The sequence below is a fragment of the Microtus pennsylvanicus genome, chromosome 20, assembly GCF_037038515.1.
Source record: "Microtus pennsylvanicus isolate mMicPen1 chromosome 20, mMicPen1.hap1, whole genome shotgun sequence".
Taxonomy (NCBI): domain Eukaryota; kingdom Metazoa; phylum Chordata; class Mammalia; order Rodentia; family Cricetidae; genus Microtus; species Microtus pennsylvanicus.
The window spans coordinates 16,576,216-16,597,086 of NC_134598.1; positions in this window are offsets into that span (position 1 = coordinate 16,576,216).

Here is a 20,871-nt window from a genome sequence, read left to right on the forward strand (position 1 = left end):
ATTTCTTCCCTTCCTATGGCCTAGCACAAGGATTTCAGCAAGAACCTAGCTGAGAATAATGACAGCATCCCCCAATTTATCCACTGTCAGTACCTTACAGGTCACATTGAATTGGTACTGACAAGAGGTTCTTTCCACGGTGTTTTTGAATCAAGACCCACCCTGAAAGAATTGCATTCTCAGATATATGCCTTGTGATGTTTAGCATGAAAATAATAATACTCTGGACTCTGCTCTCTGGACTTCATATGGATTAGTGATGGAATTCTAATGAAATCCTCTAAGGAAACTATCATCACCACCGCCACCCCCCCAGCTTTATAGATAGGGGGTGTTGGAGAAAGAACAGAGAGCACAAAACTTGCTACCTAAGAGCTTGGGAGATGAGGCCATAATCACGGTTAGCGAGTTTTTGGAGGTGAGGGGCTGTGTGCTTGCTGTGCCAGAATGACGACCTGAATCCAGATACCAGCACTGGTGGAAGGAGCCTAACCTTGCAATCCCAGCACTGGAGGAGGGGGACAGGGACAGAAGGGTCACCGAAGCTTACTAGCCACAAGCCTAACCTGAGGTTTAGTGAGAGACCTGTCTCAAGGGAATAAGGTAGAGAGGTAGGGTAATACGCCTCCACGTGTGTACATAGGCACGCACACATGGCATACACCTCACTCACACACACTCATATACATATATACACACACAATCCCCCAGAAATGTGCCACACATTGCTATTTATTAAACGAAACCCAGTTATTCCAGCTCCATTACCTGAGACCCTATAGGCCAGTGGTTCCCACCCTTCCTAATGCTGTCACCTTTTGACAGAGTTCCTCATGTTGTGGTGACCCCCCACACACACACCCTCGCCATAAGCTTATTTCATTGCTACTTCATAACTCTAATTTGCTACTGTTATGAGTTATAATGTAACTATCTGATATGCAGGATATCTGATATGCAACCCCTGTGAAAGGGTCATTCAATCCCCACAGGGGTCTCGATCCAGAGACTGAGAACTGTTGCTATAGGCTTTCTCAATCTGCATTGTTAGCATTGTGCACCAGGTAACTGGTTGGTTGTTGGGGACTGTGTTTGTTCCTTTTCTCGTTGTTACAATAAAATAGCCGATAAGAGCAAGAAGCAAAGGTTTGTTTTGACAACCACGAAAGGCGGGCATGGGAACAGGAGCATGAGGCAGCTGGTTACACGGTATACACAGTCAGGAAGCAGAGAGCCGTGAACCCTGGCTCGCATCCCTTTCCCATCTTTCCCTCATTCTGGGCCCCTGCACCTTAATGGTCCCATTCACATTACAGTGGGTCCTCCATCAAAAAAAAACTAAAATTCCCTAGACAATCTGTCACAGACAAGTCCTAAAGTCTGTCTCTTGGATGATTAACAGTCACTATAAACCATCACAGGGCTGTAATGTGCATTGGAGGAGGGTCCACAGCATCCTTTTCCTGGATGCCCCCCTTCCAGGCCTCCGCTCAGATTCGCTACACTACACTATGACTCTTTAGAAAGAACAGCACAACAATCTTTACAATTATAGAATAGTTAAGAACCCTTCACTCGTATCCGAAGATTAATATCGTCATTAATCACATGGGTCCTAGCCGGGCAATAGTGGTGCATGATTTAATCCCAGCACTCTGAAGGCAGACGCAGGTGGATCTTTCTGAGTTCACAGCCAGTCTGGTCTACAGAGCTAGTTCCAGGACAGTCAGGGCTACATATAGAAACCCTGTCTTGAAAAACCAAAATAAATAAATAAACAAATAAATAAATAAAAATAAATAAATAAAAAAGTAAGAAAGAAGTCAAACAGGTCCTCATTCAAAACAGAACTTCTGTTTTCCCTCATCACCTGCCCTGCCGATGTTTCCTCTTCCTTTTTCCCTTTTTCTCTTCCTAAGATAGAAGATGTCTCACGTGAGGCTATAGGCTGCTTAGCTGGGGACATGTGCTTCCTTCAAGACTGTTACTGAGGCATTTAAAGAGGTGTGCAGTTTCTCATGTACTAAGAGGTTCGTCTCAAAGCAAGCCACAGGACTCCTCAAGGTCCTTTAATCACCTGGAAGTTGTAAGAAGAGGCGAACACAGGCAGAATCTCAATGACTCAGCCCACTTTGAGCAGGCTGTTTGCTGCCTTCCATTCTAAGTGTGGGTTAAAAAAGCCCATGTTCCTTAGGACTCTGAAGGGCTTATGTGCTTGGAAAATGCTGTCCAGGGTGCCAGGATCTCACATACAGAAGAACACTGAGAATCTGATACTTTTGCACAGGGTTTTTGTTTTTTCCTGAACTGAAGAGGACAGCTTGATTATTGGGGTGATGAATTCTCAGCCTCTCAACCCTCCCTTCTACAAGGATGCCTGTGGGACTCTAAAACCTTCTGTCAAAGTGAGCAGGCCTCACGGTAGGGATTGGATGTGATTTACTGAGCAGTCATGCCATGCGCAAACCATCAGCCAGCGTGACGTCTTAAAGAAATCAGACTAGTCATACCTGGGATAAAATCGCCCCACTCAGCGCAGCAGACTTTTGAAGTTGTTCCCACTGCTGGGACTTCTCCGGTAACAGACTGCCGCGATCCATGTTGTATCTACCCTGCGTTCTGCGCTCCTGCGCTCTGCTCTCCCACCAGCAGCCTCTCTGGCTGCTACTGCCGCACAAATTTCAGGGAGAGGCTGTCATGGAGACTTTCCTATTGCTGTGATAAAACACCACAATCGAAGCAGCTCATGACAGGAAGCATTTAATTGGGGGCTTGCTTCAAGTTTCAACGGCTGAGTCCACCACCACCGCGGTGAGGAGCTTGATGGCAGGCACGGTACTAGATCTCACCCATGAACACTAGGCAGAAAGAAAGAGCCAACTAGTATGGCGTGGGCATTTGAAACCACAAAGCTCACCCCCAGTGACACAACTCCTCCTGCAGGGCCACACCTCCTCATTCTCAAACACATAAACTTATGGGGGCCATTCTCATTCAAATCATCACAGAAAAAGAAATCAAGAGATCTTCGTTCCATCCTTCTTCCTGCTAGACACTTCTCCACAGTGAGAATCAGTCCTCAACCACACAGTGTAGACAGTGGGTGGTTAGGCAAACTGAAAGGTCTCCCACGGACAGACAGGTCTGGTTCCTTCCATTTGCTTCCTTAGCTGGTTTGTCTGAGCTCTGTATTATATGCCATCCGCGGTCATAAATACTTTACCTGTGCCATCACATATAATCTTTAGAGCAATCTCTTTAGGGGGTCGCCACAATCATCATGCTAAAGACGAAGACCAATTCTACACTTCAGTTCTATGTGCCATCTTCAGACAGCCATAACTTGGGCAGACGGAGTCAGCTAGACAGTGTAAGGGTACATACATCCACATAACATCCACAGTCCCCTCAAATGACCTCTCTCGGAACTTACCACAAATCCTGGCACGCAACATGAATCAAATTCACCAACACGAATCAAATATATAAATGAAAGAGCAAACTTAGTATCTTCTTTATAAAGTCTATTAGGAAGGATGAGCAGTTACAAGGGCTTGCTTTCAGAGGACCAGAGTTCAGTCCCCAGTGACTTACAGCTGACTGTACTCTATTTCCAGGGGATCCAATGTCCTCTTCTGGGCTCTACTCAGGTGCATATACTCACATACAGACAAACACAAAAACACATAACTAAAAACCAAAATGGGCAAGGTGTGGTACTGAATACCTTTTTGACCAAGCACTTGGGAAGCAAAGGCAGGCAGATCTCTGTGAGTTCAAGGCCAGGCTAGTTCCAGCTCAGCCAAGGCTACATAGTGAGATCCTGTATTAACAATAAGAAACAATTTTTTCTTTTCAAATTGGAGTTGGGGGATGAGACCCTAGAACACACTCAGTATCTGAGTTTCAAAATCATTACAGGCTAAGTTATAATATGAATTTCTAATTGGTCAAGATTACTCTATTTTTTAAGATCACCTGCTTTTCAAAAATAAATATGTTCACATGATCAAAGACTTATAAAAATAAAACATCTGCTGTGGCTTCACTCTGAAAATTCTGGGTTGCATGAATTTCATTTTCTAATTCTGATCTATGTAATCAGGGAATATATTTTTGAGAGCCTGTATTTAACTGCAATCTTATTTTGAACCGTTTCACAAAACGTTAAAAATCTTGGTAACCATCTCAGAAATCATGTTTTTATCAGATGAAATAGTATTTTCTGATAGGTTTTTTTTTTCAAGCATCAAAGAGGAAAACATGTTCTCCATGAGGAAAAACATCAAATGAACGCAAAGACTTATTAAAATCAGATAAAAATGTCACTCTGTCCTTTCACGCATCCAAATAATTCACAGAAGTGAAAAAAGACAACTAAAATTCTACTACATCACAAAACTGAGGCAGGAGATCTCAATGATTTTAAGGCTAGCCTGGGTTACATTGTGTGTGTGAGACTAGCTTGGGCTCTACAACACTAATTTTGAACCTGTGGGTCACGCCACCTTTGGGGTTGAACGACCCTTTCACAGGGGTTACCAATGAGCATCGGAAATCATAGATATTTACACTAAGATTCATAACAGTAGCAAAATTACAATTATGAAGTAGCAACAGAAATAATTTTATGGTTGGTGGTCACCACAACATGAGGAACTGTATTTAAGAGTGGCAGTGTCAGGCAGATTGAGAACCGGAGCTCTAAAACAAAAAATTAAAACCCAAAAGTTACCATTATCTATAAAACGTTAAATCATGGTTCAAAATTCAAGGATTTACTGTTATGATTTCCCTTATCATTTTCATCTAGTAGAGCAGCATGAAGATGTTGTGGTATCTATATCCAGTCCAAAATTAGCCACTGTTGAATAGGCCTTTTAAAATAAGAGGAAGGGTTTTGAAAAGTGCCATGACCGTCATGGCTTTGGCACTGGCCTGACTGGGGCAATGGGACAGAAGAAACAGTAGACACTCATACAGAGAAACTGGGATCGGTGGGTCACACGTTCTGATGGAGGTGTGCCAGCACCCTGGGAACAGTCTCTGCAATATTACAGCTGAAGGAAGGGATGGACTAGCTCATCTCTCTAGGGAGCATTCTCGGGCTGCAGTCGTGAGGTGGGAGGGCTGTGACTGACACTTTCTACACATGCTTTGGCTATCTCCATGTGTTTGAGGCACTGGCATCCTTGAGATTCCCATGCTCATGCCAACAATGCTCATTTGTACGGGGGTACATCCACTCTACACAGGACATCCAGACCTTGCTTCTAAGAATCCCTCTTCGATTTAAATAGATACTCATTTAATGATGACAGTTATATATATATATATATATATATATATATATATATATATGTATGTATGTATGTATGTATAATGCACCATTAAAATAGTCAGGTCTAGTGAATTCAAACATGCACCACAGCTTAACCTGGATGTTGTCCCATGAACTCAATCCCTCACACTGCCTTTCTCCATAGCTGTAACTAGCCCTTGCACATGGCTAAGAAACTCTTGATGGGGGAGAGTCTTCTGTTTTGTGTTAATTTCATTGGTTAAATAAAGAGACTGCCTCGGCCCTTTAATAAGACATAAAATTAGGTAGGCGGAGTAAACAGAACAGAATGCTGGGAGAAAGAAGCTGAGTCAAGGAGTTGCCATGATTCTCCCACTCCAGACAGACGCAGGTTAAGATCTTTCCTGGCGAGCCAGCTCGTGGTGCTACATAGATTATTAAAAATGGGTTAAGAGGCTAAAACTAATGGGCCAGGCAATGTTTAAAAGAATACAGTTTCCGTGTAATTATTTCGAGACATAAGCTAGAGCTAGCCATGTGGGCGGCTGGGTGGCGGGACACAGCCCCGTTGCTCCTAATTCAACAAACTCTAACATGGACTTTCTTCCTAGAAGATGTTCCAGAATGGATGTGTGTAAGCACACAGGTGCATATGCGTGTGTGTATACATAAACACATGGACATGTATGTGCTGTCACAGCTTAAATGTGTATTGTGTGTTCACATGTACATGTAGACATGTATGTACGGTACAGCTTACATGTGTATTGTGTGTTCACATATACATGTAGACATGTATGTATGGTACAGCTTAAATGTGTATTGTGTGTTCACATGTACACGTAGACATGTATGTACTGGTACAGCTCAAATGTGTGGGTGTGTGTATACACGTGTGTGGGTACAAGTAAATGTGTGTCTGTGTGTGTCTCTGTGTGTGTGTATGTCTGTGAAGGCCAGTGGTTTTCTGTAGTGGTCTCTGTCTTTTGTAAAAAGCTGTTTCCTCGATGAGGGGAAAGAACTACATTTATCTGTGGGTGTAAGGACCGATACTTAGAATGTAGCTAAGGGATCCTGCTGGTTAAGGAAAGCGGTAGCTGTAGTTTCTCCTCCAAGATCCATAACCTCACAAGCCCTGAACACCCCACTTTTTTACATAGGTTCTGGATACTCGGCCCCTAGTGCTTACAATCCGAACAATTTACTGAATGAGTCAAGTCCCTGTCTCCAATGAAGCACTTTGACCAATACATTAATTTGGTCTTAGGCTAAGAAAGACAGAAAATGGTTACTTGATCCTCTTTCATATGTCTATTCCTTCACAAATATCTAATGAGTACTTCCTGTCATACCTGTTCCAGGTATTGTGGCCACTCTGATGAACAAAGCAGAGTCTCTTGTCTTGATATAACAGAAACTGTCAGGAAGGAGGGAGCCAGTGCTCTTCTCAGGGACAGGCCGTTTACATGGACTGGTTAGTGTCAGGGGACAGAGAAAATTTCCCAAGAGAATTTATAGGCTGGCGTCTGAAAGACTGGAAAAAAAATGGTCCAGAGGAAAAAGTGGAGTTGGGGCTGGGGAATCCAGGAAGGCAAAGCATGTCACGTGGAGGATTGGAACGACGCATTCCCAAACCCACAAGTCGGCTGATGGAAAACAAGAAGAAATCTGTACCCAATGCCATATCTATAGCTCCGAGGTAGACAAGATAGCCATAATAACTCCTGTTAACCTGTATCATATTTGACCTCTGTATTTTCTGTAGCTTTTCAAACTAAGTGCTTTTACCTTTTCCTGTTTCATCTGCACTCCGTTCCTCGTGGTCACCTCTGCAGTCTGACTCCACAGCTGCTCTGAGTGTCTCCTTATCTTCTCTTCGGGGCCAGCAAGACAGAGAGGGGAGGCTGGGGTCTTCCATAGCAGTGCTTAGAAGTTCATCTGCCAGCTGTCCGAATTTCTCCAGCCCCCAGAATTCCACTGCTCTCCTGTTAGGAAGAAAAGGATTACGGGATTAATATCATCACACCACTTGCGGCCTTCCATATATAGTCAGAGGAAGTAGCTCACAGTGGTTTCTAGGACAACTTTTGGTGTTCAGGCCTGGTTCCCTGCTCAGACATCTGTCTGGAGTGAGGCAGCCGAGGTCTCAGCCATGGAGGTGCGGTCAAAGGGTATATTGTTACAGCTGAGAGCCTGGGGGTTTTACATGCCTTTTAGACATGCCACAGACAGCAACCACAGCGAGAGAGCAAGGCACAAAACAGCTGTTCAAGTTAAAAAGCCAGCAGTGTGGGGACACAGGAAGTGTGTCCCCTGTGGGTAGGAAGAAGCGTCCTTGAAGCAAGCCTAGTTACAGATCAGATCAGATCAGCGGGAGCTTCTAACTCTGGCCCCAGCTAGCGCTGCTGGTCTTAACTGCACAGAGAAAACAAAGAAAGAGAATGTTTGTCCGAATCCTAGCTCTTTCAACGTTCAACCACTCCCAGACCCCACCCCTAAAGCATGCATCAGAGGGAGGATGGCAACACTAGCCTGGCATCCCCAGGGCATCTGCAGAAGCACACATGTTCCCTCCAACCCTGACCCTCCCAGGGAAGCTGGGCCAACCGCCTAAAGGAAAACCCAAGATCTCTCTATCCATCTTTTGATCTTAAAGATTGGAAATAAATATGACGTTAAGATAAATACTTTGAAGCCAGACAGTGGTGGCGCACGCCTTTAATCTCAGCACTCAGGAGGCAGAGGCAGGTGGATCTCTGTGAGTTCGAGGCCAGCCTGGTCTACAAGAGCTAGTTCCAGGACAGGCTCCAAAGCTACAGAGAAATCCTATCGGGTGATGCGGGGCGGGGAGGGGGAGAGAGATAAATACTTTGAGATGTGATCTGGTAGGGAAGAATGACAATGGAGTTTGATTTGAGGTGCACAATAATGATAGAATATGGTATTTGGGGAATATGGGTATTGGAGAAAAAAAAAAAGACTGGATTCAGAAGGCTGGGCACAGACTCCTGTTCCTGGAAACCAACACAAGTGGAAAGGAATTTGGGCCGGGTCTTTGAGTTTCTCTCAAGGGGAGGGGAAGTCAATAGACAATGGAGAAGAAGCAAGAGCTGTGAACCAAGAGCCCTTCTGTCCAACATGGTTCTAGAGCAGCGGTTCCTGGCCTTCCTTAGGCTGCCACTACCCACATAGTCCCTTGAGAGAGTCTCTTTAATACAGCCCCTCGTGGTGTGGTGACCCCTGACCATAGACTTATTTTCATTGCTACTTCATAACTGTAATTTTGCAATTGTTATGAATTGTAACGTAAAAACTTTTGGAGAGAGAGGTTTTCTGAAAGGGTTGGGACCCACAGGTTGAGAACCACTGTTCTAGATGGTCCAGCACAGAGATTTTAGGAAACAGGAGTTAGAGAAGACAGTGGGGCTATGAGGTGGCTCCACCTATAAATCACATCTACCTTGCAAGCATGAAGGCTTGAGTTTGGCCCCCAGAATCCATATAGGAGTGTGAGATGTGGCAGTATGTACTTGTAAACCCAGGACTGGGACGGCAGAAAGCAAAGATCCATGGGCCTCTTTCCCATACAAGTCTGGTCTGATTAGTGAGCTCTGGGCAACAGGAAGCATAGTTTCAGAGAGGAGGCATAGTTTTCCTGTGGATGGCAGGAGAGGATTCTCTCATGCCCTTAGAATGGCTTCTAACAAGACAAAACAAAGAAAGAAAATAGCAAGTGTTGGCAAAGGGTAAAGAAGCTGTAGCTCTTGTTCACTGTTGAGGGCAGTGGTTCTCAACCTTCCTAATGCTGCAACCCTTAGATACAGTTCCTCATGTTGTGATGACCCCCTAAGCATAAAATTATTTTCATTGTTATTTCGTAACTGTAATTTTGCCACTGTTATGAATTGTAATGTAAATATCTGTCTTCCAATGGTCTTAGGTGACCCCTGTGGAAGGATCATTCAACTCTCCCCTTCCAAAGGGGTCCATGACGCACAGGTTGAGAACTGCTAGTTTAGGGAGTGTTAAAATACGACACCTACTGTGGAAAGTGGTGTAGCTGTTCACAAAAATATTGATATAGAACTACCATTTAATCCAGCAATTCCATTTATGAGTATATATTCAAAGTCGTTGGAAGAATCTCAAGCAAATACAGCATTCTGACACCCACGCTCAGTACAGCATTACTCTAGAGAGGCAAGGAGTGGAATCAGTGGTTAAACGCAAAATACGCTATACACATTTTATATACAATTTGTATATATTTATATACAATGGAATGGTAGGTTGTCTTGAAAAGGAAAGGAAGGCATTCTATCATATGATAGGATCTGTTTGAACTCTGAGGACATCACAATGGCTAAAAGAACCAGCTAAAAGCGAATAAACACTGCACTCTGCTTGTATGAGCCATCTAAAGTGAGAAGTTTGTCAATACAGAAAGCGGAACAGCAGATACCCTGGCTCAGGAGAAGAGATGAGGAGCTAGGGTCTAGTGAATGTAGGTTTTCAGTTCCATAAGAGGAAAACATTCCAGAGATTGATTTTTGCCCCAGTGCGGATGGACCTTATGGACTGGACTTCAAAATGATTCTTATGATAAATATTATGTCTTTATTAAAATAAGAAGGCATCCATAGGGCTGGGAAGATGAGTTAAAGGCAGGAGGGACATGTAAAAACACAAGAATGAGGATCTGAATCTAAATCCCCAACACCAGCCATGACCTGTGTCCCCGCATCCCCAGGGCTGGGGAGCTGGAGACCAGAGGCTTGCTGGTCACTAGCCTGTTGCTAGGTTCAGAGAAAGAGCCTCTCTCAAGGGACTATGTGGGTAGTGACAGAGCAGAACACGAAACAACCTTCTCTGGTCTCTATGTGCATGGATGCACACACACCCACCCACACAAACACATAAAGCATAGTCCATGTGGCAGGCAATTACAAACCAGCCTTCCTTACACTTTATTATGAATTCACTTCTCAAATTAGCTTCATTCTCTGAAGGATAAATTGATGGGTCTTGACAAAGACGAGAAAGTGATGTTTAAGAAAAGCAGCCCTGTGGACAAGCAGGCCCAGGAAAACCTATCACTCATTACTAGTCCTCTAAGAAGATGCCTGGAGGCTAAGGTTGCTTCTGTGGCTGTGAAGGAGGGGTTGCCAGGAACACGGGAAGAAGGAGGGGAAAGACGACAATAAATAAACAGGAACAAGCACACCACGGTATATTTCCTTCTTGCTGCTCTCCCTAAAGCCGTTATCCTTGGGTGACCTCAATAACTCACAGGCAGCGAGAGCAAGCAAAGGCTGCCCGGAGAAACACTAAGAGTAATGCGACTTGAAGGGCGCCTTGGCAACCGCACCACAGCTGAGCTTCCAGAACCTCCGAGGCCAACTTCAGACTTCCGCCCTGCCGCGATGCACCCAGTTGAACCTGGCAGGCCCAGCTGCCAGTTATTTTTAGGCGGGCTCCTCTTTCCGTGATTGACAGCAACTGTGAGGTGAGGAGGGAGAACGTGGCCTAGGAGTCGAACACAAGTTCCCATTTTTCAGGAGACATGACTGCTGGAGACAGGTGCCAGCACCCTGCTCCCTGCCTCTCTGTGGGGGAGAATACAGACTGTGGGCCTTTGGCGAGAAAATGGGTACAGATCTGGACCGAAAAAGCATTGAGGACACAGCACTCTAGCGGTCTCTGCTAGCATGTTGGCGGCTCTGGCTAGTAACGTCTAGCTTGCTATGGCCTTGATGCTGCCCCATAGGGTAATTCCCACCTGAAGGGATCTCAGTATCCTGCCTGAGCCTGTCCTGGTGCTCACCTGACCGTAGGCAAGACTCTAAGCCTGGGACTGACCGTATAATTCTCCCCAACACGCCTTGCACAATGGCCAGCCTTTCGTAGGATATAGCTCCAGCTCTGGGAGTCCAGAGAAGGGAGCTGGGAGCCACAGACAGATAGTAGATGACTCTACCCAGGAAATACAGCGGTACCTCTCTAAAACACGTGCCTCCATCATTTGGGTAAGGCAAAACAGGAGGCTTTACCTATGTCTGTTCTCATTCCGTCAACAACTCTGACCACAAGCTCTGTTCCTGAGAAGACTTTAAGCATTACTTATGCATTCTTGATAGTCTGCATGCAGAGGTCCAGGGCTCCTACCTTGCTCCAAGGTGGGGGCTCCCCTCTGACTGTCAGAGCAACCTACATTGGCTATATAGCTCAGACCCCACTTGTCACAGTCTCAACTTATTTGGCAAGGCCAGAAACCTTGGTGATGAGGACCACCAATGATAGAATCCCAGTTTCCTGAGGGTGTGTTTGTGTGTGCATACATGTACATGCATGTGCATGTGTGCATCCATCTGTCTGTCCATCTCTCTCTCCTTCCCAATCACTAGAAAACATTAATCTTTCATTCCATCCTTATGGCCTCCCTAGAACACCATCCTCCACGACCCCCAACTGGAAACCCTTCACTCATCTAGAATGGTAGCACGAAACCTTGGTTCATTCAAGCTGTTTCTGCTTTCAACCTGAGCTTGGCCAACAGTAGCAGTCAAGATTTCCATTTGAAATTCTGCTCGAGAAAGTAAGACATGGACGGACCACAGCAAGCAAAGCCTGCCTGGACCAGCAGCCTTCTCTGCGCCTTGTTAGCAAGGGTCCTTTCCATAGCACCACAAAAAAAAAAAAAAAAAAAAAAAAAAAAGGCAGGATGGAGAACATTCATCAGACGCTGGTTGTGGGTTCACCGGGCAAGAAATCGAAAACTCACTTGTGTTTTACTATCAACAATGGAAAAATTGAATCAAACTAGTTAGTGGTGGGCTGGGAGCCAGCACTGACTCAATTAGATCTTCATTCTTGTGGTTTTTTTAGGCGGTGCCATCTAGGGAGGGCTTGGATGTGGAAAAGAAGCAGAGCTGGCAAAGTGGCAGGCTCCCGTGTGCCTGTTCCCACCAGCTCTTCAAGCAAACAAGCAGGGGCTAGAGGAAAACGAGAAACAAGGCTCATCCAGGCTTGTGCCCGGGCCAGGTTTTACTGGGCATGCATATTCTTCATCCTCTGTTTGGAGACAGAACACCACACACACACAGTAGATGATCTCAGTTAGAAGGTGTTCTATTTAGAAATGAAGCTAAGAGATGGGTTATCCCATTTCTTTTTATCTATCTATCTATATTTATCTATCAATCTATCATCTATCTATCATCTATCCATCCCTTTGGAGACAGACCTCCCCCCTCCCCAACAGATGATCTCAGTTAGAAGGTGTTTTATTTGGAGATGAAACTAAGAGATGGGTTATCCCATTTCTTTCTTTCTATCTATCTATCCATCCATCCATCCATTTGGAGATAGAATCCTTCTCCCCCCAGCAGATGGTTTCAGTTAGGTGTTCTATTTGGAAATGAAGCTAAGAAACATGGTTATCATCTCTGTTTCTATTTTTTGTGAAGTAGGCTTCATATCCTCAGGCCTGGAAGGGAGGAAGAAACAGGGCTATCCAAAGGTAGATCAAGATGGTGCTGCCAATGAGCTGCTATGCCTGAGTTTATCTAACAATATGACCTATTTAGAGGTCTTTTATGTCTAAATCTGTCCTGTTGTGAATCTGTAATCCTTTACTGTCCAGGAACATTTTTGCTTTGTAGTTTTACATTGCTAAGTGCTTAAGAATCTAAGCTGTGACATTCCTAGGTCAAAAACAGGTACTGTGGGCTTGCCCCACCCAGTCCAGCATGGCGGAGCTGCTTGTGCCTGTGAGTCAGTTGTGCCTTTGAGCTGCGCACGCAATGCTCCCCTTTTAAGCATACAGCGAATCCAGTGGCCATCAAATGAACCGTACACTTTACTCACAACCCCCATCGAAATGCTCTGTCTCCTTCAGGAGCCAGAGGTTGTATTGGCAGAAACCCAGCATCTTAAAACCGCCGCAGCTTTTTTTACTGTTGTGGCTGCTGAGTCAGGAAATTCTCTCTGCCGCACGCCACCAGCAAAGAGCAAAAAGCTGTGCTAAACTCTATATTTGTGTCTAGAATTCCTTTTGAAGCCCTCTCAGGTTTTATGTGGAGTTAGTCAACCACATTGAGCCCCATTCTGTAGTGAGAGGAGAGAGCTGCATCCCACTGCCCGGCTAGCTTAATCCCCCAAATAACAACAAAGAATTTTTATTAATTTAATTATGGCCTGGCCCATTAGCTATAGCCTCTTATTGGCTAACTCTCACATCTTGATCTAACCCATTTCTAATAATCTGTGTAGCACCACGAGGTTGTGGCTTACCGAGAAAGATTCTAACCTACGTCCGTCTCAAGCCGGAGTTTCATGGCATCTGCCTGTCTCTGCTTTCTTCCTCCCAGAATTCTGTTCTGTCTTCCCTGCCTACCTGAATTCCACCCTATCAACTAGGCCAAGGCAGTTTCTTTAATAACCAATGAAAGCAACACAAATACAGAAGGACCTCCTGCATCAAGCTGGCTCATCTTAAGAGTATTTGAGAAATTGCTTTTATACATCCTTGGTAAGCAAAGAGAAGCTTGGTCTACACTCCAACAAGGAGGTATGAAAAAGTAAGAGAAGCAACCCCACAGGAAAGAGCAACAAGGGCAGAGCTCCTTCTTCTGGGAAGTCAGTCAGGTTCTTGGAGGACAGAACTTTGGACCTCACCCCTCGTCACCACTCTGTGAAGAGACTGCAAATCCCACCCTTCATGCGGGCGGGAACACCTGTGATGTACCAAGCCTTCCAGGTTTGCAGGGCTGTTGCCTTGAACAAATCCACAAGGACGGAACACTGAAATCCGGGAACTTGTGCATGCTTCCCTAGGCTGTGGGTCTATACTTGTAGGAAGCAACAGGTATCTGGCCACTGAGAGCCACACAGGAGGACACATAGGCACACTAGGAACTTCATCTACCCGGAAGAATTCCTATTTAGTTTCAAATGTATTTTTTTAATTGAACCAGCCTGTTTAATCTTGCATTAACTCAATTTGGGACTCACACTCTGTCAGTAATGGTTACTGTTGCAGAAAAGCAATTAATAGCAGTTTTCCTTCTCTACAAATGAGGCAAGGCTTTCATCATAACACCGAGCACAACTCTTTCTGACATAAAAGCACCAGCTGAAGGATAAACCCAACATTTAAGACAGCAGTAGACAATACAGGCGAAAAGCTGATTTACATACAACATTGCCTTTCTTATTTATTCTCTTATTATGTTACAGCTTGCTGTCGTCATCATTATTATTATTGTTTGATGTCACCTTCCCCCAGCACCAGCCTTCTGAGTAGAGATTACAGGTATATGCAACCACACCTGTAAACTACACTGTGTAGTTTATCGTTTGGGGGGTGTTGTTTTAATTATGGTGACACATGGATTTTCAAGTATTTTTTTTAAATTCTTTATCTTTATATATACTGAATTATCGCCACTTTAATTCCACTTCCAAATAAAGCAGTAGATTGAGAACAGGTGGGAAAAGACAGACATAATCTATGAATCCACGTCTCATTGATAAACTCCAGTTGCTCACTCCTCAAACAGTTCGAATAACTACTTGACACAAATCCCTGTCCAAGAAGAGCTGAATGAGATGCAAGTCTCTCCTCAGACAGGTCTGAGTCCGATCATCTTGAAGTTACACCGAAAGGAAGATGGACCAACACAAAGCAATCTGATAAAAATTCAGAACACAAAACAAATTCAGGACAGTCCAAGTTCTCTGAACCCTCTCTCCTGAAAGGCTGCCCTAAGGAATAGATGTGAGCTGCGTCATAAAGCCAACAGCTCTAAAGATCTCTGAAGCAGGACGTACAATTCTCCAGGGTGCCCCTTCTACACCCTGCTCTCTGTTTTTGACAAGGGATAAGTTAAACTTAGAATTCTGAGACATAGCCCTATAGCTTTAAATCTGCACCAGAAAATGCCAGCCAGCTCATTGCAAGCACTTGCGGCTATGAAATCACCTTTTAAGATATACGCCCATGGCCCACAGCCTTGAGAAAATGACACATGGTCTGTCGAAAAGAGGTGCTTATGCCACCTCATCCCTATTAATCTGGAAAGTCATTTCCTTTTCTTTGAACTAATTGGATTTGGTTTGCTCAAGGGCCTCAATTCCTTTCCTCCACCTTCCTCTCAAAGCTATGATGAACTCAGCCCTCAGCCCACACAGGTTCCAAACCACTTTCTTCATTTTTCCTTGCCAGTCACACAAACCACTCTCTCTGCCTGTACCACACCAGCCGTTTCTAGCTGCCGATTTTTCCATGACTGTAAGACAAAGAAGCATTCCTTTGCATTACAAAGAGTCAAGAAAAGCCCGTGATTTGCTAAAGTGTTCAAAGGAAATGAAAATGAATGAGTGTCGTTGAATCTATTAGCAAAATGATCATCAAGGAATGTGGACTAGAGATGTAAGCTTGAGAAACGGGGTGATGCAGAAATAATATGGAATTTCATGTCAAGGACACTTTTTTTAAATTCTGCTTCTTCCAGTTTTTAGTCATGTAACCCTAGAAGGAATCTTCATCTTCAAATTCTGAGCAAAAGTGTCATATCCTTGAGAACTGAGTGATATTCTGAAAGCCCCTGAGTCTATATGTTCTTCCAGGATTATATTCCTTTTTTTGTATTTTCAACAAATTGAAAACTCTAATTCTCAGCAATAAAAAAGGAACACTACTTTTATATTTCATGTGTGTATCTGCAAAGCATCTCTCTGTGTGTGTGTGTGTGTGTGTGTGTATGTGTGTGTGTGTGTGTGTGTGTGTGTGATTTCTATGTGTGTGGTTTCTGAGCATGTTGGGGGGTGGTCCATGAAGGCCATAGGATAGCGTCAGTGTACTGCTCAATCACCAACCTTTTTCTTCCTGTTTCTACCCCCCTCTAAGTGCTGCAGTTATAGGTATGCCTACAACCATCTTGGCTTTTTACATAGATTCCTGGGATTTGAACACAGGCCTTCATAATTATACAGCAAGTGTTCTTTCCCACTGAGCAACCTCTCCAACTGGAGAACATTTTTTCCTTCTTTTTTATTGTTTTTATTGAGCTATATATTTTTCTCTGCTCCCTACTCTTCCTCCCCTCTCCTTTCTTGCCCTCTTCTATGATCCCAATGCTTCCAATTTACTCAGGAAATCTTGTCTTTTACTACTTCTCATGTAGATTAGATCCATGTAAGTCTCTTTTAGGGTTCTCATTGTTGTGTAGATTCTCTGGGATTGTGATTTGTAGGCTGGTTTTCTTTGCATTATGTTTAAAAATCACTTATGAGTGAATACATATGATAATTATCTTTCTGGGTCTGGGTTACCTCACTCAATATGATGCTTTCTAGTTCCATCCGTTTGCCTGCAAATTTCAAGATGTCATTATATTTTTTTCTGCTGTGTAGTACTCCATTGTGTAAATGTACCACATTATCCTTATTCATTTTTTGGTCAAGGGGCATCTAGGTTGTTTCCAGGTTCTGGCTATGACAAACAATGCTGCTACAAACATAGTTGAGCACATGTCCTTGTGGCACAATTGAGCATCCTTTGGATATATACCTAAAAGTGGTATTGCTGGGTCTTGAGATAGGTTGTTTCCTAATTTTCTGAGAAATTGCCACACTGACATTCAAAGGGGCTGTACCAGCTTGCACTCCCACCAGCAAGGCAAGAGTGTTCCCTTTACCCCACAACCTCTTCAGCATAAGTTGTCATCAGTGTTTTTGATCTTGGCCATTCTTACAGGTGTAAAATAATCTGAGTTGTTTTGATTTGCATTTCTCTGATGACTAAGGATGTTGAGCATTTCCTTAAGTATCTTTCAGCCATTTTAGATTCCTCTGTTGAAAGTGAAGAACACATTTTTGATGCGTATAGCACTATATGCCTATAGAGACAGCATATGGCTAAGAAACCCAGACACAAAGACTACCCACTATCATGATGATGACCTTCTAGGAAGGGAAGCCCCCTAGGAAAAGACTGTGTATTACACAAGTGGTTGCCAAGAGATAGGAGTGAATGCGAAGTAGGAAATGAGGCCAGGGGAAATTGAGGGAATTTGGGGAAGTGATGTAATTTAGCCGTTCTTTATCTTGACTTTATAACAAAAATTCATGAATCCACCTTTATAACAAAAAATCATGAATCCTTGCCAACACTTAAAAACAGACTCCAAACTATAAATTATGTTACAATTGTTATTTCCAACTTAATAAACTATTCATAAAACTCAACGCTTTCACAATGCTCTATGTTATAACTCACGTTCTGAAGAACACACTATTTGTTGGAGGGATGATTAGCTCTAAGAACGGAAGATGAACAAGTCAATCACAGTCCTTGGTTTCAAGAACTTGTATATTAAAAGATAAACTTTGAAAAATAATCACAAGAAAAAAAACACGCTCACAAGTTTGGTTATGTGCAATGAAAAAAACAATGGCAGTGGACAACTAAAGAACTAATTTAGACTGTGGGGATTAAATAGCATGGTAATCCATTTTTTGTTGCTATAATGAAATACCAGAAGCCAAGCGTGGTCGTTTGAATGAGAAAAGGCCCCATAGGCTCAAATATTCAAATACATGTTCCCCAGTTGGCTGTGCATTTAGGGAGATTACGTAATCCTTAGGAAGCTGAGCCTTCCTGGAGGAAGTACATCATCATCATTGGGAATGGTTTTGAGGGTTTGGGGTTTTTTGTTTCTTTGTTTGGTTGGTGGTTGACTGGTTGTTGGGTTTCACTGTATAAACAGCCCTAGCAGTCCTGGAACTAGTGTTGTAGACCAAGCTGGCCTCGAACTCACAGAGATCCATCTTCCTCTGCCTCCCGAGTGCTGGGATTAAAGACATGCGCCACCACCCCCAGCTTGGCTTTGAAGTTTTATGGCTTACCCCAGTTCATCTTTTCTCCCTTTCTTCTTCCCTCCCCCCTCCTCTCTCTCCCGTGAAAATATGATCACCCAGCTTCCTGCTCCCACTTCGATGCCTTCCCCTCCATGTGAGACTCTATCACTATGGAACCCTGAGTCCATAGCGGACTTTCTTGCCCGAGTTGTTTTCGTTAAAGTACTTTACCATAGCAACAGGGAAGTAACTAATACACTAGGTCACCTAATAAAGAGAAGAGGCTGATTTAGCTCACAGTACTAGAAGCACAGGGCATGGTGCAGGCACTATCCGCTCTGACAAGAACCCCGAGGGAGGCAGCATCACAAGATGCTGGAGCGCAAGCAGGAGCAAGGAATTGCGTTGCCAGACAGTAAGCCAGATTGTTAAAACAACACTCTCACAAAAACGGGATCCCGTGAGAGCCCCCAGTAGCCTAAAGGACTTCTTAATAGGATCCACCATGGCGACACTGAGGACCCAGCCTCCAATACTTGAACCATTAGGCAACAAACCACATCCACATTGTAGCATATGGGTTTGATCTGAATTCTTTAGGGAAGGGGGTAGTACCTGCATTTGTATTCGCAAATCCATGCATATATATGCATGTGCATGTGGAAATGGGGGGGGGGGGGAGGCGTTGCCGGGGCAGAGGGAGGGAGTTGATACCAAATGTCTTTTTCTTTTACTCTCTGCCTTTGTGTTTGAGAGAGGCTCTCTCACTGAATCTGGAGTCCACGCTTTAGGAAGACTAGCCAGTCATCAAGCTCAAGGGATCCTCCTATTCACCTCCCAGGGTTAAGGCTTTGGATATACCCTGCCATGCTACCCTTTTTTTATGTGGGCACTGAGGAGCCTCGGTGCTGGTGCCGTAACCACTGATTGAGCGCTCGCTCTCTCTCTCTCTCTCTCTCTCTCTCTCTCTCTCTCTCTCTCTCTCTCTCTTTCTCTCTCCTCAGCCTCTGATGTATATCTTTAAAGTGTGTCGTGTCACTTTGACCACAGGCTCCTCTGGAGTTCCGACGAGCACAGGGACAAAGTGTAGGTGCTAATGCCTAAGTACCAGCTAAACAGAAGGTGTAAACACTTGGATCCATAAGACTCGAGAGGTTTGAGTGAGATCTGGCAAAATAATGAAAGAGTGGGTTAAGGCAACAGGGAGTCTCCTTGTATTAAAATTCCAGGACATTTCCACTCCCGCTGGAGCCTTCAGACAAGGGAACAAATTTGTGAGACTGTAACTCATGGAAAATGCAGTTTTAATTAAGTTCATTTGTGGGTTATTAATAAAAATGTGTAATATTTATGAGCTCCGTTCTTGTCTGCTCCTTGCCTCTCGTTCTGTTTAATTAGCTGTGTGTAGGAGGTGCTGAATTGCAAGAACCCCTTTATTTCATAGCGATATTCCCAATACAGTTCGACATGTGCCTGGAACATAACAAAGAGAAAATTAAAATGTTCCTTTAGCAATAATATAAAGGGAACGCCAAGGGCTCACATGTTCACTGAAATTGTTCCCACATATGGGTAATATTCTAATCCTGTTTATTAAGATGAGAAAGAACCTGCCCCATGAGCAGAATATTTTCGGCATTATTGAAAAAGAACATTCAATCTACTCTTGCGTAATAAATTAATAAGCACACCATAAAAACCACTGTAGATATGTGTATGTGAACATAATACGTATAGATGCACACACACAATTCTTCACAATTAAAACCCAACTTTTAATATTTGCCAAACTGATCAACAATAAAATCTTCAGCCCCCCCCCCCACCTTAAACACCATTTAACATGAATCTATAGCAAGCAGATGACCGGAAATATAATCATAATAATAACTGGAACCTGCCTAGCATTGTGCACCAGACATTCCTCCATAAGTTTTACATGGACTTATTTATTCAAATTTCTCAATGCCTCTGTAAGGAGAATACTATTATCACCAACTCTCATTTAACAGATGGGAAAACAGACTCAAAAAAGCACCTTGTCACTTGGCCAGATCAAACAAGTATGAGTAGAAGTTGGCCGGGGACCCACATTCTTTGACTCCAAGGTCATCCAGCACTGCCCTTGGTCATGCTGAACTGTCAGTTATGTTAGCTCTGCATGGATATGGTCATGTTTCCATACCTAGAGATGTGGCTTGATATTAGATAGAAGGGTTCTAGATTTCTTTTATGGGTTAATTTTGTTAATTTATCAGATTGGAGATGTCTTTGAGAAAAAGACAATTAAGTTAGTTAAGAAACCAAAGCCAGGTGGTGGTGGCTCATGCCTTTAATCCCAGCACTTGAGAGGCAGAGATAGGCAGATCTCTATGAGTTCGAAGCCAGCCTCGTCTACAAGAGCTAGGTCTAGGATAGACTCCAAAGCTACAGAGAAATCCTGTCTCAAAAAAGTTGAGAAAAAAAGAAAGAAAAAAGAAACCAAAAAGTACTAAGACATCAGGCAGCTGTTTTGATGTTTCAAAGCCTGAAACATCAAAGTTCTATGAATTTCACATGTTATGAACAGTTAAAAGAAAGATAGGCTAAGGTTTGTCATAAGGACAATCCATGAAAATATATATTGGGTATGTTCATATTTGATTTTTACTATCCTAATTTAAAAAAAAAAAAAACAGTTCAGCTCAGCTAACGCTTGAAAAATTCAG